Here is a 26015-nt window from a genome sequence, read left to right on the forward strand (position 1 = left end):
TCTACAGAATTTCTGTGGTTTGTTTGTTTGCTTGCTTTAGGTTTTCATTCAGGATACATCATTAGCACCCAGGCAATGAATTTACTTGCTGACTGATGTCTTTTGAGGTGTGGTCACCGTTAAACAAGAGATCCCGGAAGTTTCAAAATATTCATGTGTATAAAAGGCTCCCAGCCATGAGTCTCTCTGAAAGCAAAGACTGGACTACTAGTTTTGAAAGCAGTTTTCATGTCCCCTGTTCCACCAAGGTTGTCAGTACTCCTCACACAAGTCAGGGATATCCTCGGATGTCCCAACACTGCAAAGAGAGGCCCACACATGAGGGAGGCATTTCTGCCAACCATGATCCTCCGACCTGCCTGGGCTTACTAACTCAGAATTCCTGCTAGTACTCTGAGAATTGATCTGACATCTTCATTTTGCAAGTGAAAAAGAAAGAGCCCAAGACTATGCACAGAAGATTTTTGTGGAAAAACTTGGGAAGAAGGAGGAGAGAAAAAGGGAGCAGAAAGAAGGAAGGGGCAAAAGGGAAAAAGAGAGAGGGGGGAGAGGGAGAAAGGGAGAGAGAGAGAGACAAAAGAAGGAAGGAGGGGGAAGGGAGAAGGGCACTAACAAGTGTCTAGGGAAGCCTTCTTCCCCGAGGTACGGTCTTTTGGGGCCAACTCCTGGGCATGCAGAGTAGCTAGGAGAATTTCTTTCACAATAATATTCATTTGTCTCGATGCTCTTGGTATTAGACTTGAGTGGCTGTTGAAAAACACATTCAAATTCCAATAAACCTCAAGTTCTGTGTCCAGCAGTGAGAGCAGCGGCCACAAAGCCTAGAAAGTAGGAACATTTGGTGCATGGCCCGGGAGGTGCTTGGGAGTCACAGCCCTGGGACCAGCTGTCACTTCACAGCAAGGTTTCCTTAGACCTCCCACTTCTCAGCTAGCCCCTGGACTGTGGCTCACCCACGGCCTGGAAGACACAGACATAAATCTGCAGTGGCCCTCCTGTCCTATGGAGCTCCCTTCCAGAAACCTTGGGGATTATTTATTTAGACCCCTGGAATCCTCTGTAAGGTTTCATCCCCAGATGCAGGAGGTGCATGTTCTATTTCTGTTTGACATCCGTTGTCACACACGAGCCCTGGACGAGGCGTAAGTCATTCAGCATTATATACAGAGGGTAAAGTTATGTGGCCATATATCAACACCGGGCCCTGGAAGTCCTTGGAAATCAGGAGAGTATAATTTTAGAATGAACGTAATGAAAATTTTAGAGTTGATCCATTTTTCTCTTCTACCTCTGGGATGTGCTAAAAATAATTGAGAGATTGTTTTCCAAGTGTGGGGGGACACAGTCAGGAGGAGGCCCCCTCGCCCAGAAAGGACACTGACAAGGGAAAGAACACCTCCAGGTCACCAGCCCTGACCTCTCTGCACTTTCAAGAATCTTATTTGTAGCTGCTTCTCAGACGATTTCCCAGGAATCTCACGCCTGTAGCTCCTCCAGCTCTGCCTAAAGGGACCTCACTAAGTGCCTTCCAAATCCCTTCTTCTTCTCTAGTTCAGGTCTGGATTGTTAGACCCGCCCAGTTCCCTGTGTGCTGTCTCTAGGAAACTGCCCTCATCCACTCCTCCTGTTCTATGTCTTTGATCTCAAGTTGCTGGTTCATGTCAAATCTGATTCCAGAGGGTTCTCAGATTCTTTCTGTTCCTAATTCAGGCTGTCATTTCTCATCTAGACTTCAGTAATCCCAGTTTATGTGCTGGGGATGCAGCACCAGGCCTTCAGGGACTGTCTGAAGCCTCTGATGCTATCAAAGTCCCGTGTGTGTGTGTGTGTGTGTGTGTGTGTGTGTGTGTGTGTGTGTGTGTGTTGGTCTCTGGGGAGACCAGAAGAGGCAGTGGATCCCCTTGGGACTGTGTTACAGGAGCCTGACTTAAGTGCTTGGATCTGAATACTGGTCCTCTGGAAAAGTAGCAAATGTTCTTAATTGCTGGAGCCATCGTTCCAGCCCCTTGTGTTTCTATTTACTCTGCAGGATGGCCACACATCAGCTCTCCCCTCCTTACTCTATACACTGGTACCTCTTTTGTATAACTTCTCTTGAACTTTGGAGTCATTATTAAGGAAAATAAGAGTGAGCACCAACACTGTAATATTTCAGCAATGGATCTGATAACCTTGATGATTGCCTAGTGACTACCGTACTGGGTGGGTGGTGTATACAGGGTGGATACTCTACAGACTAGACGGTACGGGCTAGACAGATTAGACAGCATGCAGTTGTACCATACTACTGAGAGTGGCATGAAATGGAAAATGTATAAATTCAGTATTTCTGGAATTTTCTATTTAATTTTTCCTTTTCTTTTTCCTTCCTTCCTTCCTTCCTTCCTTCCTTCCTTCCTTCCTTCCTTCCTTCCTTCTTTTCTTACTTTTTTTTTTGGTATTTTGAGACAGGGTTTCTCTGTAGTTTTGGTGCCTGTCCTGGAACTAGCTCTTGTAGACCAGGTTGGCCTCAAACTCACAAAGATCTGCCTGCCTCTGCCTCCCGAGTCCTGGGATTAAAGGTGTGTGCTATCATTGCCTGGCTGTATTTAATATTTTCTAACCACAGTTAGCTGCATGCCCCTTCCAATCTATCCCAGTGGTTGCCAGTTGGTGCTGGTGCCTTCCCTTGCCTTCCCCTCCCCCCTCCCTTTTCTCTTCCCATCCTCCTCTTTACTGGGCTCATCTTTTGAAATCCCCTTAAAGGACATTTCTCTTCCCTCATAGAGGTCTTCTCCAGAAGAATTCAGAACTCTTTCAGACTATCTCTTCCTTCGAGCTGGCCCTGTGCATTTACCCCTCTTACTATCACGTCCCTGTGTTTCTCTGTCCTGCTTCAGCCATGTCAGGCTGCCTGCCTGCTGTGGCCTGCACAGCTCTTAGGCTTCTGAGCATCCTGTTTCCCAAGCTCCTGATGTCCTCCTCATTTTCTCCATGTCAAATCCCCACTGCCACGACACTCTCAGGCTTTCCTCCGCAGCATTCTGGGAGTAGCATCTCCTCTAAAGCTGGACCACAACTTGAGTGAAGAACCTCGTTCTTCAGAGGCCACTAGGTACCAAAGCAGGTAGCTCCTGCTACACAACTGTCTTTCCTAAGAACTGAAAAATAATTCCTCTAGTCATCTTATGTACAAAACATTTGTTTTAGTAAGAAATAGATCTGGTTCATCGCAATGATTTTTTTTTAAAGTTTACCATGTTATTGAAGTTTATATTTTCTACCTCCTTTCCCATTCCCACTAAAGTACTATGGCAAGGTATCTTGGCTAGTTTTATGTCCACTTGGCACACAGACTAGTCATCTGAAAGGAAGGAGCCTCAATGGAGAAGATGCTTCTGTAAAATCTGACTGTAAGCCGGGCGGTGGTGGCGCACGCCTTTAATCCCAGCACTCGGGAGGCAGAGGCAGGCGGATCTCTTTGAGTTCGAGACCAGCCTGGTCTACAAGAGCTAGTTCCAGGACAGGCTCCAAAACCACAGAGAAACACTGTCTCGAAAAACCACAAAAAAAAAAAAAAAGATCTGACTGTAAGACATTTTTTTAAATTAGTGATTCATGGAGAGGACCCAGCCCATGGTGGGGGGGGCTATCCCTGGGCTGGTGGTCCTGGGTTCTATAAGAGAGCAGGCTGAACAAGCCATGGGGAGCAAGCCAGTAAGCAACACCCCTCCATGGCATCTGCATCAGTTCCTGCCTCCGGGTCCTGCCCTGTTCGAGTTCCTGTCCTGACTCCTTTCAACAATGAACAGTGATGTTGCCAAAGAAGCCCCTTTTCTCCCCTACTTGCTTTTGGTCATGGTGTTTCATCATAGCAATAGTAACTGTGACTAAGACACGTGTGTGTGTGTATGTGTCTGTCTCTCTCTCTTTCTCTCTTGCTATCACACACACACACACACACACACACACACACACACACACACACACCCCTGTCTAGGCTTGGGTGGAGATTTGGCTTCAGATAGGATGCTTCTCTTCTGTGCTCTGCCCTTCTACCAGCTCACTAGTGAACATCTCTGACAGCCCCTCCACCCCACCCCAGGTCAGAATGGAGCGGGAGAAGGAGAAACCCAGTGTGGCATGGTCGAACTGGGAGTCATGGAGGCAAGAAGCACCTATTCTTAACCCAGGCACCTCAGAAGTAGTGGCGGCAAAGCTTAGGCTGTTTCTCTGGATATGTGATGGCTTTGGGGACAGTTAACCTGATTGACTTTAGAGATGCCTAGGACTTAGGACACACACCTATGTGCCTGTGTGGACCTTCTAGAGTGAGTGACATGTGGGACAGAGACCAGGGAAAAGTTCACCCTGGAGAGGCGACAAGCTGAAGCAGGGAAGTGACCGGTTGTGTGTGTCCTGGCCAGTTTCGTTCTGCTCTGGGGGAAGGTGTCTGCTGCTGCTGCTGCTGAAGCCCATTGACATAGGGTCCAGGTTCTTCAGCTTCTCCACATGGGCTCTAGAGAATAACTCCTAGTCACTGATGTGGTTGTGGGGTGTGTGTGTGTGTGGTGTGTATGTATAGTGTGTGGTGTATGTATAATGTGTGTGTATGTGGGTGAACATTCAATATTCTAGAATAAACTGAATTGATTGATGCCACGTAATAGCCCAAAGTGTGCCCACTTGTCGGAGGCTGGCTTTGCCCTCTGGTTCCTCAAGAAAATCATCAGATATTGCAGCCAGGGCTTCTTACTCCCCAGAGCAGCAGCTGCCTACTGGAGTTGGTAGCTCCTGTTTGCCATAATTTCCGCCATCTCCATTACATGCTTTTCAACCCCTCCCTCATTCAGGTCACCTGTATGTGCTTGTTGATGTTGAAATTTTAGATCTGACTCTAACTGCTTTCAGAGGGAAAAAAGATGCTTTAAAAATGTCACCTGCAAAATCTCAAGGTCCAAATCAGGAGCAGAAGGAGACGAAGCACGAGCAAGGAACTCAGGACCGCGAGGGGTGCACCCACACACTGAGACAATGGGGATGTCCTATCGGGAACTCACCAAGGCCAGCTGGCCTGGGTCTGAAAGCATGGGATAAATTTGGACTAGCTGAACATAGCGGACAATGAGGAAGAATGGGAACTCAAGAACAATCGCAGTGGGTTTTTGATCCTACTGCACGTACTGGCTTTGGGGGAGCCTAGGCAGTTTGGATGCTCACCTTAAGAGACCTGGATAGAGGTGGGCGGTCCTTGGACTTCCCACAGGTCAGGGAACCCTGATTGCTCTTCGAGCAGATGAGGGAGGGTGACTTGATCGGGGGAGGGGGAGGGAAATGGGAGGCAGTGGCGGGGAGGAGGCAGAAATCCTTAATAAATAAATTTAAAAAAATGTCACCTGCAAACCTGGATATCAGCTGTCCTTAATGTCCTCAGAAGGTTGGTTCCAGAGATCCCTCTCCTCTGGAATGCCATACTCAGCAGATGCCCAAGTCACCAAGTTCAGTGCTTAGCGTCTTCATAGAATCCATAAAATTTCCCACAGGCTTGAAATCCTCGCTGGCTGTTTCACATCCCCTGGCACTGCACAATGCTGTGCATACAGTTGTTGTTTCTATGGAATAAGGTGTGAGGGTTTGAAGGAAAATGGCCCTCAAACAGAGGTGTGGCTTTGTGGAAGGAAGTGTGTCACTGTAGGGGTGGGCTTTGAGGTCTCATATACGCTCAAGTCACATCCAGTGTCTCAGACAACTTCCTGTTGCCTGCAAGCCAAGATGCAGGTAGCTGTCAATCTGTGAGACCCTCAGAAGCATATTTGCTTTCACAGAAGGGAGCAGGTCTAGCTTGGAGCTGCATAACCAAGGGCATTTGTCTTCAGGCAGGGACTTGAGGTTCTGCAGGATGCAGTCCAGCAACCCTTGCTCCAGACCCTGGGAACCTAAACTTATCTTTACAACCCTTTGCTGAATCTGGGCCCCAAATCACCAACTGTAAGGAGCACTGCCCTAGACCCTCAGGTCTCTTCCTTCACTGTTTTCTTTACTCTCAGGCCCGTGTGCCTGGGTCTCTGTGGCCTCAAGGCTGACAGGACCATGCTGGATTTACAGGCAGAACCTCCTTCCCAAGGCTCCACGGTTGCTAGCTGGCTCTCCAGCAGTTTATGGAAATGCTGCGTTTCCCTGTGACCAACCCGCGCCTGACGAAGTTAAACAAAATGACGTGAGGATGAATCAAGTATTCACATAAAACGGAAATGCTTCGGGGGTGGGGGCCTTGGTCCAAGTACAGAACGGTCTCTAGCCTTTCCGTTCCTAAACATTTGCCCCTCTCTATCGGAGGCTGAGGGCACGAGTGAGGAATGTGAGCTCCCAGGGGAAGAAAATAATCATCTCCCGCCTGGAAGATGTTTTGAAATGATGCCAGCGAGCTAGCGCTCTGGCTGTGGGCATTAAATTCACTCCGCGCCAGCTCTCCCTCTGTCGGTGAGTAACCGAGGAGAGAAGATTGTTCTTTTGTTTGGTATGAAAACATATGTTTCCTCAGATTTTGTATATCGTATGTCTAGCTAGCTCAAGGGTCCCCCGTCGCCTTACTTCTTGATTTGGCTCAGGGTGGTGTAAAAGCATAGATTCCTTTGGAAAGCAGCTTGTCAGGTCTTTATGAAGTTAAGCCCTTGCTCTCTCCTGAGCAGGTGTTTTATTTATATATATTTACCTTACTGACGAGATGTCTGTGCACGCAAGGCTTGGGTTCAAATGCTCTCATGGCAGCCTTCCTCGGGGCAGCCCAAGCTCACAAACAGCCCGTGAGCAGCTTAGCATCCCATTCACAACATGCAGTACAACTCAACAATAAAAAGGATCACGTTCCAGGAGTGCCTGGGAGCACAGATGGATCTCAAAGGCCTGGTGCTGAGGGAAAGAAGCCAGACATCAGAGAATAAATGTGGGATTCTGCTTTACGTGACATCCTGATAGAAGTCAAAACGAAAACAAACAAAAACTGTGACCGACCCTTGGTTGCCTGGCTCGGAGGATGGGTAGGATGGACTGAAAGAGGGGCATACTGAGAAGTTTTGGGATAAAGTTTCCTAACTTCAGCTTTTTTCTTTAGGTCTGTGGTGTGTTATGAATTAGAGTTTGTGTATAGTATTTGATGGTTTCAGTAACAATGGTAACAAAGATTCTCATCTTCCCATCAAGTTCCATTGCAACTTTATTAAATACCTGTTAACAATATGTATATTTGATTATTGTAATTATTCTTAAAAATTGTGCTTTTTATTTAAATTTATAATGAAAAATTTTAGCTTCTTGTCTAGCTATGGTGATTGGTCACATAACACAATACTGGTGTTTTATTTGTTGTTGCTGTTTTTTCTTTAATTTTCAGACAAGATTTTGCTATTTATTTTGGGCTAGCCTGGAACTTTTATCTCTTTCCTCCATCCAGTTTACGTACATAAGGCACTGAGTCTGATCATCACAGATTCTTTTTTCTTTTAAAAAATAGTATTTTTTATTTTTGAGTATGTGTGTGGCTATGTACACAGGAGTGCAGGTGCCTCCAGAGGTAAGAGGAGGGCATCGTACCCATGGAACTGGAGTTCCAGATGCTTGTGAGTTACCCAGCATGGATGCTGGAGACAGATCTCAGGTCCTGAAGAGCAGTATGTGCTACTGAGCTGTCGTTCTTGTCCCCATCACTGCTTCTAACAGCATCTTAGCTAGTGTTCTATTGTTGTCAAAAGACACCATGACCATGGCAACTCTTATAAAGGAAAGCATTTAATTGGGGTCGATTTGCAGTTTCCGAGGGTTAGTTCATTGTCATCATGGCAGCGTGTAGGCAGACATGGTGTGGAGAAATAGCTGAGAGTTCTACATCCAGATCTTCAAGCAGCAGGGAGAAAGACACTGGAACTGACTTGGGCTTTTGAAACTTCAAAGCCTACCCCCAGTGACATACTTTCTCTAACAAGCAGCACACTACTTCAGCAAGGCCACACCTACTCTAACAAGGCCATACCTCCTAGTCCTTCTCAAGCAGTGCCTCTTCCTGATACCCAAGCATTCAACTATTACAGGAATTTCTACTGCAATAGGTTTCCCCCCAAGTGTTCCCCAATTCCAGTCATCTCTCCCCATACTTTCTTTCTCTGTCCCTCCTCCAACTTACTCCCCCCACCCCCACAAAAAAACAAAACAACCTAACTTGTTTCTCTTACTTTGATTGCCTCTGTGGGGTAAAATTATTTTTATTATAAGAGTGAGTGTGTGTTGTGTGTGTGTGTTGATGTATGTGCATGCTTGCCGTAGCATGCATGTAGAGGTCAGAGGACACCTGTTGGGACTTGAGTCTTGCCTTCTCTCATTCGGGTCCCAGGGATCAAACTCCAGTTTGTCAGGTTTGGCAGCCAGTGTCTTTACAGACCAAGCTGTCTTGTTAGTCCCTGCAAGGAATTAATAAAGGCTGAAATGTCTAAATCTATTTTAGAGGAGACTTTCCAAAGCCATAGAATGCATAATTCTACAGACATTATATTATAGTCATTGAAAATATCACACAGTCACTGGTTAGCTCACAGCAGTAGATAGCTCACAGGCTAATTTAATCATTGGCATCAGGCCAAGCAGTCTCCAGACAGGATCACAATCAAACTGGTGCTGCTAATTATAGACATAGAAATTTGGGTTTGTTTAGAACAGGGGTTCTCAACCTTCCTAATACTGTGACCTTTTAATACAATTCTTTAGTTTGTGGTGACCCCCAACCATAAAATTATTTTCGTTGCTACTTCATAACAGTAATTTTGCTACTGTTATGAATTGTAATATCAATATCTATGCTTTCCAGTGGTCTTAGATGATACCTGTGAAAGAATTGTTTGACCCCCAACGGGGCTGAGACCCACAGGTTGAGAACCACTGGTTTAGCAGGGTTTGCAAATTGAAAGGACGTAGGAGCCCAGGTACCAGCCTGCTGGTAGAAGTCAAGAGCTCGGCTCTCCTGGCCTCCTTCATCACCTCACCCCTGGGTCTGCCCCGCGCTTCCAGCCTGCTTTCAGCTTTTCACTGGAATGAGAGATGATCTCCACGCTTGACAGGGTGGGACAGTCTGGGCTAAGGTCGATTCCTCCTTTAGGGCTAACCCTTCTAGGGGTTCTCTGTGAGGCCTGGGACAAATCCAGTTTTGACATCCGCATGTTCCTCTTGTCCAGCCTGTGCTATGTCTTTCCCATGTATCATCAGGATCCGAGGGCACATAGCCATGAGATCTCACTGAAGTTTTTCCCAGGCTTGGAGAAGATGAATAGGGCAGGACTGAAAAGATTTTAGAAGTTTCTTTTCCTAACCACCCTCTCCTTCTGTACCCCTCTTGTTCAGTGTGGGCTGTGAGAAGGTACCTTAAAACTCAAATGCCCCTGTCTAGAGCTCCGGGTAGGGAAGATTTGGGTGAATGGTGGCCAGGCATGGGAAGTTGGTTAGCAGATCTTATTCATTCACTAACTGGGTGCAACGCCTAAAGTTGCCGAAGAGGTCAGCATAATTGAGACAAAGGATTTTAGCATGTGCATCAGAATCAGCTACCCAGTCCAAGATGTCCCAGTGGCTCTCCAGACTGTATCCATGGGCACCGTGATTTCTTTTATGACAGTCCTTCTTGTTCACAAGTCGCTTTAGTGCCTCTGTGATCCCTCAGCCCTGTCAGACTTTCCCTAGTCCAGCTCTGCTCCTATCTGGAAAGCTTTCCCATCAGCCCTCTCGTGCCCTTCCTCTATGTTCTTACGTTTAATGCAGATGCCACTTGCTCAGGAAAGTCTGTCTGGCAGCCATGTCTGTAGGAGTTCCGTTATAGCCCGAGCCTCCGCCTGCTTTATCTTCTTGGTTATAACACAACAGCTCATGTTAAAAATACCATATTGCATTGCATATATTTGCTTATGTGGCTGTCACCTGAAAGCACACTCCTGATGGTGCCCAGCAGACATCTGTCAAGAGGATAAGTAAGTGACCGAGTGGGGATCATGTCTGTTCCCCGAGGCTGGACAAAATGTCTTGGCGGTGTGACTGTGTTTGCATGGAAATTTCATCAGAGATTCACATGTGTGTTTTTTCCATGCCTTGTTTATTCTTCCTGGGCGGGGGGGGGGGTAACCACAGCTCTGTGTGCATAGTTACAGACCGAGCCATCTGTGGTCACGTATACCTGCATTCCCCGTATTAGCGAGGCTGTGGCAGCAGGAGGAGCAAGAACTCAAGGCCAGTCTGGACTATGAGACCCTACCTACCCCAGAGCTGTAAATGAGCAATAAAAGGAAATAATTCAACTCCAAGGTTCCATAGACCTACAAGCCTGGTAGGGACAGACCCTTGAGCGGAGGACTGAGGAGGAGGAAGCCTGCGCTGGGTGAAGAACATGGCAGGAGGGTTATTACACAGGAGGCAATACATAAGCCATAGGCCTCTGTGTCATAAGACATCTTTTCCCATTTCTGAATCTGAAGGAATCTTGGAATCAGTAGCCAGTCACAGCCATACTGGGTCAGGTGGCACTCAAGACCTATTGCTTAGCCTGTATTCACAAGAACCCCATGTTCATAGGGACAGAAGAAGACGCTTGTCAAGTATATACATTTTGGATGTCACTTGAGGACCTTCCTTTGATATCTTTTGACTGGGCCATGAGATCACCGACATAAAACATTTCAGAATAGATGTCTGTGGTTTGGGAGGAAGCCAAGAGGCTATAGAGGGGATGCTGCAAGATGCTTGCTAGGCCTCACCCACAGGAAGGCCTGATGTATGAGAGCATTTAGAGTATAGACAGTCGTAAGTGCCTCAGAGTGGAGAAGCCCGTCAGACTGCTGGACTTAGCATGTAACCTCCCCAATGCTGTGACCCCTTTAATGCAGTTCCTCATGTTGTAGTGACCCCAACCATAAAATTATTTCATTGCTTCTTCATAACTGTAATTTTGCTGCTGTTATAAATTAAAATGCAAAGCCCTGACATGAGATTCCTGTGGAGGTTGGGATTGTAACCCACAGGTTGAGAACCGTTGGTGTAGGGGCTTGAGAGACACCAACAATGACTAGCATAGCATATGTTCCCACTTTCCTGCAGGCACAAAACCCGCCAACATTCAGTCCAGTGTCTAAGGAAACCTGTTAGAACCTCTTCTCTAGTAAAAGTAGGGCAGCAGTTCTGAATGTGTAGAAATTTCGCTGGCCAAGATACCTTGTTTAATGTTGCATAAAATAATTGCATCACAGAATCAATAAAATTTTCGATATGACACGATGTTGTAAAATTCATTTAAAGACCAGAGAGAACCGAATGGGTTGGTTATCCCTAATCTGAAACCCCAAATCTGAAGCAGGCAGCACTCCATGGCAGAAAATTCATACTGGATCTCATGGATGGCTCTCAGTTCAAGCACAGGCATGCTTAAGATATGATACAAATCCTTTCGTGGCTGTATGTATAAAGTATATGTAAGACATGCATTTCATATTTAAATTCAGATCCCACCCCAACATACCTTACTATGCATATTTAATTATTCCATAATCTGAATAAAGAGTCCGAAATAATCTGGTTGCCAGCATTGTAGATAAGGAATGCTAACCCCATCACAGATGATCTGGGAGGTGGGGATGCTGTTTGAACAGTGACTGCACCTGATGCACCCTGGGAAGAACAGCTCCTCTCTGGTTGACCTAACAGCTGGTCGATTTTCTGCGCCTCAGCGCACCTCCCCCTTTACAGCCCTTCACGCAGCTCAAGCATCGGAGTTGCCTTGCTCTGACACTGAGCAAAACCGCACGGCACCAAGACACAATACTTACTCTCTGAGGTACCCGAAATAAATAAATGAACAGAAGAATGTTATAGGCATCGTCGGGATCCAGAGGGGAGAGAGGAAGGCAGTGGCCAGTCCAGTCTGTGGGCCGGTGGAGGAGGGAAAGGTCTGTTTGTCTCTCTAGGTCATTGAAGATTTGCCAGCAGTGAACGGTTTTCTCATGAAAACGTCCACTGAGCGTTTGAAGTGAGTAACGCTTGCTTTCCTTATGACCTAAGAAAAGGAGGCTTTTTAATGCTGAGCCCTTGGGACAAAAGGAGCCGTTTGTTCTTGCTCCATATCTACAGTTTGCTGGCACCTTTTACACTGGCTTAAGCAGACCTGTATCGAGGTGGAAGGCAGTAGCTGCTGTCAGCCAGCGCAGGTACCAGTGACCCCTGGGCCCTAGGGAGGGGCTTCTGTCCTGTTGCCTGTTGGCCAGGTGAGGTCTGTGCTTTGCCAATAGTTTGCTTTGCAAGATACTTTAGCAGGAGGGACATAAACGGGATATGGCTACATAATTCTTGTCGATAAGCGTCTGGGTTAGTTACCTCATGTTAACTAATCTTTCAGTAAAGAGAGCTGTCAGGGTCTGTTGGGCAGGAGGAGAAAATCAAAACAAATGTGTAGCTCCTGTTTGGATTCTTTATTCTTTTTTTCCTCCTCCTCTCCCACCTCTTTCTCCATCCATTTCCCCCTCCTCTTCCACCTTCCTCACCCTCTATTTTTCTTTTCTTCTTTCTCGGTTTCTCTTCCTCTTCTTTCTACATGCCTTGCTCCCCGTCCCTTTTCTTATCTTTTCTCCTACTCCTCCACTTTTACCTCCTTTCCCCCCTGCTCCTTCTTTTCTACTCCACTCTTCTTCCCCTTTCACCCCTTTCTCTTCTTCCTTCTCTTCCTTCTCCTTCTTCCCTTCCTTCTTAACTTTCCCTTTCTTCTGTTCCCCTTTTCTTCTTTGCTGTCTCCTTCCTCATTTTTCTTCCTTCCTCCCTTTAATGCTTCTTTTTCAAGAGTGATGTGGGATTCCTCTCTGTATGCTATGAATACCATCGGTTAATAAAGAAACTGTCTTGGGCCTGTGCAGGGCAGAATAGAGGTAGGCCAGGAAAAGTAAACTGAATGCTGGGAGGCAGAGTTAGAGAGAAGCCATGTAACTGGAACTTGACCCAGTAAGCCACAGCCACATGGTGATACACAGATTAATAGAAATGGGTTAAATCAAGATGTAAGAGCTAGCCAATAAGAATCTAGAGCTGGGGCTGGAGAGATGGCTCAGACAGTAAGAGCATTGGCTGCTCTTCCAGAGGTCCTGAGTTCAATTCCCAGCAACCACTTGGTGGCTCACAACCGCCTATAATGAGATCTAGTACCCTCTTCTGGCCCGCACGCAGAACACTGTATACAAATAAATAAATAAATCTTAAAAAAAGAACACTTCCTGTGCAATTGTGAGGACTGGAATTCAAATCTCATAGCCTTATAACATCCAGGTGTCCCACACATGCTATAGCCCAAACTCCAAGGGGTCTGAGACAGAAGGATCCCTGGGGCTTTCTGGCTGGCTGAGAAAACATGAGCTCTAGCTTACTTCCAAGGAGTAGGTGGAGGGCAATAGAGAATGACACAAAGAAGCTAGAGCTAATAGGCCAAGCTGTGATTTAATTAATATAGTTTCTGTGTGGTTGTTTTGGGGCTGAGCAGCTGGGAACAAACATGCGGCCTCTTACTACATAAGAGCAGGACAGACGATTATTTATTGTTCAGGTGAGGGAAGGCCATATCAACTCCACAGCTGCAAAGGATGTCCGAAGTCCCAGAAGATGCTTTTCAGGCCACTCTGAGGACTTTAATCCCCAGTCCATGAATGTAACGAAAAGGTGGACTGGGCAGGGCCTCTACCCACTTCCCCTTGGACTCAGTTACAGAGGCTTACTGTTAGTTTTGGTTCTCCATGAATGATTTCTGTCTCGGGCTCTGAGCTGAGTTTTTACAAGGTCTGAAAACTACTGGTATAAGTCAAGATTCTCATTTTCAGTAAATTGCAACCACAAGAGGGAATGTGACTAGCTCCAGGTCACAGAGCTCCTTTGTGAATGAGTAGGGATAGGGAATATAACTAGCTCCAGGTCACAGAGCTCCTTTGTGAATGAGTAGGGATAGGGAATGTGACTAGCTCCAGGTCACAGAGCTCCTTTGTGAATGAGTAGGGATAGGGAATGTGACTAGCTCCAGGTCACAGAGCTCCTTTGTGAATGAGTAGGGATAGGGAATGTGACTAGCTCCAGGTCACAGAGCTCCTTTGTGAATGAGTAGGGATAGGGAAGCCTGTCCTCTCCCACTGCACACAATTGGGCTGGGAGCCCATGGACACATATGAAGTTTGAAAGCAAATAAACAACTCATAAGTCTCAGAAAGTCCCCGAAACTTACCAGATGCAAAAGACTCTGCTCTCTCAGGATTATATAAATAATATGTATTTTAAGGAGACCCAGAGCACCCTAACTGCCTGGAGGAAACTCTTTGACTTGGGGAGCTGCCTGCAAGTAATGAAGAGAGCTCCAGAGTTGCAGTTCTCATAAGCTGTCATCCATGTTGGGGTGGGCATTTGGAAATATAACTATCTTTAGTCATCAATGCTCGTTTAACTCCTCTCTGACACTCTTGTAAGCAACTCCAATAAACTTATAGGTTCACCAAGTTGGACTTCAGTGATATTATTACTTTGATTTGTCATTGGTACCCTAGCTGGGTTAAATAGAGGCTTGCTCACATCTTCCCAGGAAAACTGTTGTACAATAGTCATATTATCACATGCTTGATATGTTAAATCAGAGAAAATTTATTGCTTTAATGTACCAGAGGCTAGAAGTCTGAATTGAAGGTATTAGCTGATTTGTGCTTCCTCGGAAGTCTCTGGGGGAGGATCTCTCCTTGTCTCTCCCAGCTTCTGCTATCCTCAGGCATTTCTTGGCTTGTGCCTCCGTCTCTACAAAGTCATCTTCCCTCTCTGTCTATCCTCTGTGTGCTGAGCAGTGCTCAGCTCTTATATGGATGCTACTCATATTGGATGAATGGCTTTCTCGGCTCCAGAATGACCACATCTTAATTAGTTACATCTTCAGTTGCCTCCTTTCTGTGCAGTCACTTTCTGAGGTGCTTGGATAGCTCTCTCTGGAGAAGGTACCAAAGGTAGAAAGGCATCTCCTCAAACCTCAATTGGTCCACCTCCGTATTCCTCCCTGGTGGGCAGACAACAGGTCAAAGCCCTGGCCCTTCCTCCGCTCTTGACAGGATGCAGACTGTGATCTTATGCTTTTTGGTTCAGCACACGGCGAGTCTCACACATCTGGAAGGGTTGCTGTAGCATCTCTTGCCTTGACCTTTTGGATTCAGCTGTGGGTGGAAGGACCTGATCCGGGCATCTGCTTGAGGGCTGTGCTTTGGAGCTGGACAGAGTCCTGAGAGAGAAAGTTCTCAGAAAGGATGTTGAGGCTGCCAATACTTTTCCTTATGGTCTAGTATGACAATCATATATATTTGTCAAAGAATAGAGATCAGTATGTGTAAGTGGATTGCTGTTGAAGAAACACTAAATACCCGCAAGCAGTCCTGTAGAGGCGTGAGCAGTTAAACTGAAGTCCAGAGTTCTAAGACCTTCTCTCAATCTTTTTTTTTTCCCTTCTAGACTTACTGGTAAAATGCGAGACTGGTCTATTAGGGCAACAATACTTTAATGCTTGAACGGAGGCTGGTCCTTAAGAATCTTCCTCCTAGAAGAGGAGTGGCACACAAATGCAGACGAGAACTATTTATTTATTTATTTATTTATTTATTTATTTATTTATTATGTATACAATATTCTGTCTGCATGTATTCCTGCACGCCAGAGGAGGGCACCAGACCTTATTACAGATGGTTGTGAGCCACCATGTGGTTGCTGGGAATTGAACTCAGTACCTTTGGAAGAGCAGGAAATGCTCTTAACCGCTGAGCCATCTCTCTAGCCCCCAGATGAGAACTTTTGACCAAGCCTCCATGGCCTGTAGCAAGACATGTCACCTTCCTGCAGCTCAGCTTTTTCATCTGTAGAACAAATTAGCAAGTGACGTGCAAAGTCTTTTTAGTGCTAATATTTCACTGATTAAACATGGTGAGGGTAACTGGAGAGATGGCTCAGCAGTTAAAAGCACTAGCTGCTCTTCCAGAGGTCCCTAGATTCCATTCCCAGCATTCACATGGCAGCACACAAGGAAAGCTGCTATGAATCTGGAAAATTTAAAACCTTCAGTTAAACTATATGAAATTCACATTTTTGTTTTTTCAGCCCATAGGCCAGTCTAAACATTATTTTTCATTGGAACATATTGTCCGGAAATATCTTAAGCTACCCTTCGTGAAGGAATAGGGCCAAAATGCCTTTCTCCCTGTAAAGAATTCCCTAAATCAAGGCCGACTCTTTAATGACTCAGAGTCAAAGCGGCATCCACACATGAGAAAATGCTTCTCATCTACGCTAATGAGGCCATGATAAAAAGCCGGGGAAACAGCAGATGCTGTCTGACTCCAGGACTCTGTGAGGAGAACCATTCCAATTAGGGTTTACAGTAACACTTTTACTCCAATGCATGCATCTCTCAGAAAAAAAAAAATCAGTGCTTTCCCTTAAATACTGTATTGTTTTAAATATAAATGTGCATAGAAATTAGCGATTTGGTCAGAATGTGGATCAGCACATCATGGGCATTTGGAATTCGTTTCTCTCCTCCCCATCCAAAAGGGCAGCCAGAAGTCCTGCTGGGGAAAGCTCCTACTTGTGTTCTGTGGCGACCCTAGATTTTGTTTTCAGTTCCAAGGGGAGGCCTGTTTAGAATAAACAAATCTAGAATATTCCACCTCATTTATAACGGCCAAACAGTCTGCCTGGATGTGCCCCTCACCTCCCCAGATTCATGTGCTGAAATAGCCTGACCCCCATGGTGGCTGTAGTGAGGCTGTGGCGGGGTTTCGGAAGATGATTGATCTTAGACTAAGATACAAGCCTTGTGTCTTGAGAGTAGAATCTCCTGTGAATGGAATTAGTGTTCAAATAAAGGAGCTGAGAGAGACTCCTGCTTTCTAAGTTGTGAGAGCACGGGAGGAACTTACCATCGATGGGTCCTTATCAGACACTTAATTCTCGGGTGCCTTGATCGTGCATTTCCCATCCCCCATTGTTTAGGGACTACCCAGTGTACAGCATGTTGTGATAGCAGCCTGAATAGGTTGAGACATAGACATAGTCCAGTCTCAGCAACTGGTGTTGATGCTTAGGCAGCATGGAAGTCAGTGCTATTGTGGGAAAGTGACTTTTCCATGGGCAGGAATGAGGAGCATCCACTGGGACAAAATCCTCAGGTTCCATGTCCTCATCCTGTGGGAAGCAACACTGATAAGCACAAAGATGAACAGCTGTGCCAATTGCAGGGAAATCCTGTGGTGACCTCTGGACAGAGTGGAAGCAGGGAGAGGGCCTGAAGCCAACATAGACATAGGCACAGGAGGTTAGCTGTGAAGGAATGAAATGGGTGGTACCAGGGGTAGGAAGAGAAAATGGGAACCTGCTTCCTATGCTAAAGCAGGCAAGGCTGTGCTATAGTTCTACTGGTGTGGGATTCCCCTCTGTACGCTATGAATATGTTTTATTACCTTGGGTTGTTGAAGAAGCTGTTTTGGCCAATGGCTTAGTAGAGTAAAGCCAGGTGGGAAATCCAAATAGAGATAGAGATAAAAAGTAGGCAGAGTCAGGGAGATGCCATGTAGCTGCCAAAGGAGAAAGATGCCAGCCACCAGCCAGGACCTTAGCTGTAGGCTACAACCTCGTGGTGATACACAGATTAATAGAAAAGGGTTAATGTAAGATGTAAGTGTTAGCTAGAAATATGCCTAAACTATTGGCCAAACAATGCTGTAATTAATTAATTTTCCTGGTCAGAAAATCATTACAGATATTCAATAAAGACAGATTCATACAGAAATAAACCTCTGAATAGGCCACAGTGTGTTTAAAAAAATGTATGTAGGTTTGAAAGAGAGAAGAAAAAGTATGGATAGTTACAAAAAGGAATAGTTTTAAAAAATAAAAGTCTTTAAAGAGACAGAGTACAGACAGTCATAGATTAAAGGAATAATGAAAAATAAGCCACATAAAGATGAAAAACACACAGAGAGTCTGGATTATATATATTTTTGTGTTTTCTTTAAATTTTTGACTGTAATGAGCTAAGTGCAGAGAGACATTTCATTGTATGGGATGCTAAGCTAAACTAATATATATTTTAAAGGCACCTTGTCTTCAAAATTTGGGTCTGAGGATACGTTGCTTTGGAAAAGAAGTTCTGTTTTTGTTTCCAAAGCAAAAGAGGATAGAAAGCTGTAAATTCCTTACTGGCTAATATGGTTTAATCAAACAAGACCCCCGGAAGCAATGGCCCAGATGATCCAACATCCATGACAGCTTCAGGACTGCTGGCTGAGATGGACTTACCACACTGGATACCCCAAGAAAGACCTGATTAACAGCACCTTAATCAGCAGGAAGTAGTCTAGAGAACAACACCCAAATTCCCTAAATGATTGTTTATAAATGTTTGTTTACATTTAAAGGAGGATATGCTATAGAGATGAGTACTTTGCATTGGTATGGATCTTGGTTTATTGATACAAATTTAAGGTCAATTTTGTTATATGTATATTTCTATTCTTGATTAAGGTATTGTGTTTGTACAGCTCATTTATAAAAGTAATGCATAATTAGAAAATACAGGTTAATAGATGGTCATCTATAATAGTCAAGCTTGTCGTATTAGTTAGGTTGTCTAGATGTACAGAGATGTATTTCAGATGGATAGTTATTCTTCAAACCTTTCTAAGACTAACAAAATATGGCAATTAAAATGTTTTAAGAACTTAGAACTTTTCATGACAATGAGACACATCTGCTCCTGGCAGCACCAATCTACTTCAAGAGGAAGATGGGCATCAAAGAGGTTCCTTATAGAGTTTGTTAGTCATTTGGGCAAGAAACTGCCGGAACTGCTTGATGGTATGCTGTATGAAATGGACATGCAGGGCCCACAGAAAAATCACTGCTGAACTTGCCTAAAGGTGAAACAGTCCGTCAGAATTCCTGCTTTATGAGTCTTCCAGACATTCTGCAGGATACAGAAGAAAGTGACTGACGAACTGCCAATAGAGGTGAAACAGTCTTTCAAATTTCCTGCTTCATGGAAAAGTCTTCTGGATAATGTTGGCCTGTAGGCTGAAGATAGATACCCCAATGTTACAGAAGAACTTTGGGTCAGTGTCCAGGCAGCGAGATGTCTCTGTTAATTCTAGAGTTTTGGAAGTTGCTTACAATGCAGTTTCTGTTAACATAGGTAATATTATATCCTTCTGGAGTCTTTGATGAAGTTGAAGAATAGATAGCTGTAATTATAGTTTTCCTTAGTTATAATAAAATATAATAGAGATAAATATTATAACTATAATTCTTACTTGATACCTGTTTCATTATATGTAATTTTACTTTGTTAAAGTTAAAACCATCTTTTTATTTAGACAAAAAAGAGGAGATGATGTGGGATTATCCTCTCTATGCTATGGATATGTTTTATTACTACTGGTTATTAAAGAAGCTGTTTTAGCCAATTGTTTAGTAGAGTAAAGCCAGGTGGGAAATCTGAACAGAGCTATGAGAGAAAGTAGGTAAAGTCAAAGTCAGGGAGATGCCATGTAGCTGCCAAAGGAGAAAGACACCAACTGTCAACCAGAGCCTTACTGGTAGGCCATAGCCTTGTGGTGATACACAGATTAATAGAGAAGGGTTAATGTAAGATGTAAGCATTAGCTAGAAATATGCCTAAACTATTGGCCAAACAATGTTGTAATTAATATAGTTTCTGTGTGATCATTCGGGTCTGAGTGGCTGGGAAATGAAAGAGCAGTCTTCACTTCCATTCTACCATTAATGTTTGTGGCTTGAACATGAAGGATTTGACGTGAGGGATCTTTGCACACTTTCTGGCTTCTGCTTCTGCAGACCATGTCTGGTTCACTTCAGCGGACCACAGTTTCCTTTTTTTTTTTTTTAAGTTTGATGCAAAGAGACACAAGAATAAAAGGAATCCTTCCTGGATGCTTCCTGTCATGACATCTCCTGAAAGAGAGGAAAGCACTTTCACCTTGACGCTTCCCCTCCATCCAGGCCTGCCAAGGAAAGCACTCGGTAGAAGAATGTCCACAGCTGTGAGGAGGGTGCTGTGGCAGCAGCCAGAGCCCAGATGATGCTCTTGACTCATGAGACTGGCCTTTGCAGGGAGGTCAAGGAAACTAGAAAAAACGATGAAAGGGATGAAGGCGAGAATGGAGGAGTGGTATGAGAAGAATGGGAACTATGTCTCCTTGAGGAGAGCTGTCTGCAAGTAGACAGCTTCCATGCAAACCTCATCTGTGGTCTCCCTCTCAGGGTCTCTGTCGCTCATCCAAAAAAATGACCCATGTAGTTGCTTCTAGCCCTTAGCTCTATGATTCTAGCAGTAACGTTTGGATATACATGGAAATCTTCTACATAAAGACTCTATGCCTAAGGGACAGTCTCTTCTTAAAATAATTGTGTCTGAAAAAAGGAAGAAAAAGTGAAAATTGAGGCAGAGATTTTTTTTTTGACCTTGAGAGTTGTTTCAATGCTAAAAGAAGACATTAGGGCTTGGGACACCCCAGTTTCTTGGAACATTTTAAGAAAATAACATTACTATTTTTCTGAAATGGAATAATTCAAGGAATTCACTCCCTAACATGCAAATTTGAGTTGTATGGTTAATTTATTAAAATATAAAATTAGATCTTAAATGCTACAAGGAGGCCTTGCATCAGGCAGGTATGGGGATTTACTAGAGCATGTAGTGTTAAGAGCATTCTTGGTCCCTTGAATCCTTCATGAAGAAGAGAGACCTTCAAAACCAAGCAAGTGACATCATAACCTCAAAGTTAAAAACAGAAAGAAAAAGAAAGTTGAGGCATCTGGTGTGTAATTACTATTAAAACAATGCTTCAAGGTTTTTTTGTTTGTTTATTCATGTTTTTTTTGTTTTGTTTTTTTGAGACAGGGTTTCTCTGTAGCGTTGGAGCCTGTCCTGGGACTAATTCTTGTAGACCAGGTTGGCCTCGAACTCATAGAGATCCGCCTGCCTCTGCCTCCTGAGTGCTGGGATTAAAGGCGTTCACCACCACCAAGATAGGGCCTCTCTATGTAACATTAGCTGTCCTGGAGCTCAGTATGTAGATCATACTGGCTTTGAACTCACAGAGATCTGCCTACTCTCACCTCCCAAATACTGGGATTAAAGGTGTGAGCCACTATGCCTGGTTTAAATCTCTAAGTTAAAAAAAATGTGGTAGGAAGAAGAACTGGATCAGACCCTTTACTACCCAAGAAGTCCATGTCCCAATTCCAGGGGCCTGGGGATGTGTTGTTTTCATGACTCACAAGGCATTTTCAATGGGGAAAACACTGGGAGAGGACCCTGGGATACCCAGGTAAGTTTTGAATGATAGAAGAGAAAGGTGAGAGATCAAGAAAGGCACATGATGGTGGAAATGGGTTGAGTGATGTGGTCACTTGAAAGGAGCATTAGCCATGGAATACCAGAGTCCTGCCAGAGAAGGCAACAGGACAGGTCATCCTTCAGCGCCTGGAAGCCATGTTACCTGGCTGGCACTTGGATGGTCCAGTGCACACACTTTAGATTCTTGACTCCCACTACCATGAGGTAATAATGTGTTTTTGCTGTTTGAAGCCACCAATGAGGTTTGTTATGGTGGCAACAGAAAACTGAATTACAGGACAAATGAAAAGTGCAGGGGCAATAGTGGTGACTGACAAGAGACACAGGACCACGACCAGAGGGGTGAGTTAGCAAAGGAGATGGCTATTGGTAGATCCTGGGTCTCTGGAGTGCTGATCTCTTGGAGCCTACAGGGGTGGGAGCAGAGGTGTTGGAAGGGAGGATTGGCTAAGGCCACAACATCCTTTTCCCACCTCAGCCAGCATTCCCTTAGAAGCAGAGTCTGGGGTGAGCAGGAGAGTGACAGTGGGTGGAACCAGGAAGGAGAGAGAGTGAGGCTTAGGCTGTTTTACTGAGGAGGTCACTGCTGCTTATGGCTGGTCCCTGACCAGCCCAGCATGTAGCAGTGCTGTGTGTGTGTGTGTGTGTGTGTGTGTGTGTGTGTGACCTCTACACAGCCTGCACACATTCTTCTACTCTTTACATCCATTTGTATCAGACTGTTTCTTCCATATGCCACTCACATTCCATAGCAGCCTTGTTCATCTAATCACCGCCGTGAGTGTCGGCAATGCGGAGTGCTGAGTGAAGAGCGAGAGTCTGACCTGCGAGGGTGGTTGTTCTGGTTAGAGTCTCCTGGGAGGAGGGAACCTCAGTTGAGAAATTCGCCTCTATTAAATTGGCCCGTGGGCACGTCTTTTGGGGACATTTTATCGATTACTGATGGATGTGAGAGGGTCATGGCCACTGTGGGTGGCGCCACCCCTAGGCAGGCAGTCCTGGGTTATATAAGAAAGAAGGCTGTCATGGTTTCCCTAGATGATGGGCTGTAAGCTGTAAGCCAAATAAACCTTCTCCTGTCTGAGCTGGCTTTGGACATAGGGCATCCTTTACTGTCACACATGAATGGATGAAGAGTATGTGTATACATATTATATTTTCTTCATCCTTTGGCTTCTTGATGGACATTTAGGCCGATGTCACATACAGAATCCTTGAGGTTCTAGCCTTCCCCTCACATCTTCTTTTCTTTGCTTTCACCACATGTAGATGCTTAAGTTATGCCAAGAGTAGTAGTTGGAGTGGAGAGATAATCCCTGCAAGAAAAACAGACACCACGAGAGGTAGTGTTTTTCTGGACAGTTTCCAGGTTTGACAGCCCGTGGGTTGTAAACAGCATAAATAGGGACTGACACAGGCTTCGGGCAGATAACGCTCGTGGGAAGGCTGTCTAGGGCAGCATGCATTTAGGCTGCAAAGATGCATTTCTGGTCACAGTGGCCCTCTTCCGTTTTAATAGCTTCTGTGCTGTCACGCTGAACAAAACAACTCTTACTCATGTGTGCCCCATGTCTTCAGAGCAGAGCAACAGGGAGTGGGCGGCAGCTGTTCGGTGGAGTGCTACAGACTTGGGTTTTGGCATTCACTTTTAGGAGGCTGAGTGAGGGAACTCCATTTCCCTGCTTGTATTCTTTTCTCCCTCCCTTTTCCTCTTTCTTTCCCTTCCCTTCCCCTCCCCTCCCCTCCCCTCCCCTCCCCTCCCCTCCCCTCCCCTCCCCTCCCCTCCCTTCCCTTCCCTTCCCTTCCCTTCCCTTCCAAGATAGGCTCTCCACTATGTAGCTTAGGGTGGCCTTAAACTTATTATATTCTTCAGGCTGGCTTTAAATCCCCAGTCCTCCAGGCTCAGCTTCGGGAGTGCTGCTAACCAGCTCCACCCTCCTACTCTTTTCTTGTTCAGATCTGCTTTCTAGAAGGGCCACTATCCCTTCTGTGTCCCCCACCCCATGCCCATGGCTGTTTGGATTTGCTGTGGTATTTTCCTCTACCTGCCCTTCATTACCGACTGCACTGTGAAGGCCTGGCCCTGGTAACTTACTTCTTTCACATTTTAAAGGCTTTATTGCTTCCCAAAATTCAAAATATAAGCTCACAGGGGACATCTAACACAGGAGGCTGCTTCCCTACACCTGGACTATGGGACACATGGAATGTGCTCAATGACAATTCCACTCCTCCCGGGGCATGGTGGGAGAAAGTACAGAGATATTCTGCCATCACTGGTGATTTGAACAGAGACCTAGAGTTCTAACTCTTTATTTAAAAGCCATTCTATTAATAGCATCTGGCACTGTGTGCATTTTGCACGTGTGGCCTGTTGAGCTTGGGGATGTATGTGCAGCGTGGGCCCTAGTCATAATCTATCACCTACTAAAGTTTCCTCCCTCTCCATTATTAGATCATTAACTACTTTGGTAAGAATATTTGACATGAAGTCTAGACCCTTAGCAAATGATACATATGCAGTATTTCTGTGAACCATCATCACTATGCTGCTGTATACTAGCCCCTCTCTCACTCATCCTGTCTAAAGTTTTGTACTGTTTGAGGGATGTATTACCCACCCCCCACTTCTCTACCTCTCCATCCCCTGCTAAACCCCATTTTCCTCTCCAACCATGACTGTATTGGAGTCCAGTGTCAATGAGTTCACTCAATATTCCTTCCTGTGCCTGGCTTATGGCATTTAACAGATTGTCTTCCATGTTCATCCATGTTGTCAAAGGCAGCAGCAATTCCATCCATTGTAGGCTTATGTTCTCTTGAGGTAGAGACCAACTTCCTACCTACGCAAGAACATTTAGGCCATTCCTTTATTTTGGCTATTATGAATAATGCTACAATGAATCTTGACATCTAATTAAGAAGCAAGCAATGTATAATTGGATTATTTTCAAGCCTCAGGAATGGCTGCTGACCAGACTGAAGGAAAATTGAAAACTCCCTTGTTATCTGACTCCCAGAATAGCCGGCTCCTCTTCACTTGAACTCCCATAGCTAATCTCTGGCCCCAGAGGCGGGTCTCTGGATCCAGAGCTCTTGCATGGTTTTATCAGGGCACAGAGCCCCTCCCAAAAGCACTTTGCCTACACAAGGGACTGCAGATCTGACTGGAAGATCTGACGTGGATTGTGTTCCCATCTCGTTTTTAATAAACAAACACATACTGCTCTCTGCTTCCTTGAGTTAAATTCTCAGCACAGCCTACTTTTCCAGAAGAAATTCTCACTTAGATAATTGAATGGCTGGTTCTGTGTGTCAACTTAACACAAGCTAGAGTCATCAGAGAGGAAGGAGCCTCAGTTGAGGAAATACCTCTGTGAGATTCAGCTGTAAGGCATTTTCTCAGTGATCAATGCAGGGAGGGCCCAGCCCATTGGTGGTGGTGCCACCCCTTGGCTGGTGGTCCTAGATTCTACAAGAAAGCAAACTGAGCAAGCCGGGGAGCAAGCCAGTAAGGTTGCTTTGCATCAGCTCCAGCTTCTGGGATCCTGCCCTGTTTGAGTTCCTGTCCTGATGTCCCTCTGTGATGAGCAGCAATGCTAAAGTGTTAGCCACATCAACCCTTTTCTCCCCAGCTTGCTTCTTGGTCCTGTTGTTTCATTGCAGCAATAGAAACTCTAACTAAGACAAATATTTTCCTGCCTTCAGTTGAACTTTGAGAAATTGCAATTATTTTTAGAAACGCAGTTGCTTGGAATGAGTGTAATTCTAACAGTGCTGTCTCTACTGGTAGGTTGGTTTAAAGAGCTGGTTTTTCCTGTGTCTGAGCACGAAAGTGCACCAAGCCAAGACCAGCTCTGCTTCCATCTGGGTCCTTGTCAAAGACCATGTTTTCCCAGCATGGAAGGAGGGCAACATCAGGCAATGGCTGGCTTGCATTTACCTCTTGCTTGGATGGGCTTGGGAATGGAGTCATTTGTCTGTATAGATATTAGTTACTGTAGTAGACCAGATACTCACTCCCAGAGGAGCAGAATATGTATCTCAATCTATCTTTAATCTATATCTACTTCTATATTTACTTAACTATCCATCTTTTGCCTATCTATCATGACCCCATCATCCATATGTGTATGTATTATCTTTCTTTCCACTCACCCACCATACATCTATGTACATACCCATCCATTATCAATCTATCATTATTTACCCATATATCATCGGTCTATTCATCACTTATCTATTACATATATATGTATCTACCTATCATGTATCTATCCATCCACTACAATATATCATTTATTTGTGTATATACCTACCTACCTACCCATCCATGACTGTGCTGGCTAGTTTAAGTCAACTAGACAACTTGACACAAACTAGAGCCAGTTTGGAAAAGGCAAGCTTAATCAAGAAAAAAAGCATGTTGTCCTGTGGGCAAAGCCATAGTGCATTGTCTTGATTGATGATTGATGAGACAAGGCCCAGCTCACTCTAAGTGGCACCACCTCTGGGCTGGTGGTCCTGGTTGAGTGCTATATGAAAGTATGCCAAGCAAGCCAGTAAACTGCACCCCTCCATGACTTCCTGT

This window comes from Microtus pennsylvanicus, chromosome 11 (assembly GCF_037038515.1).
Source record: "Microtus pennsylvanicus isolate mMicPen1 chromosome 11, mMicPen1.hap1, whole genome shotgun sequence".
NCBI lineage: Eukaryota > Metazoa > Chordata > Mammalia > Rodentia > Cricetidae > Microtus > Microtus pennsylvanicus.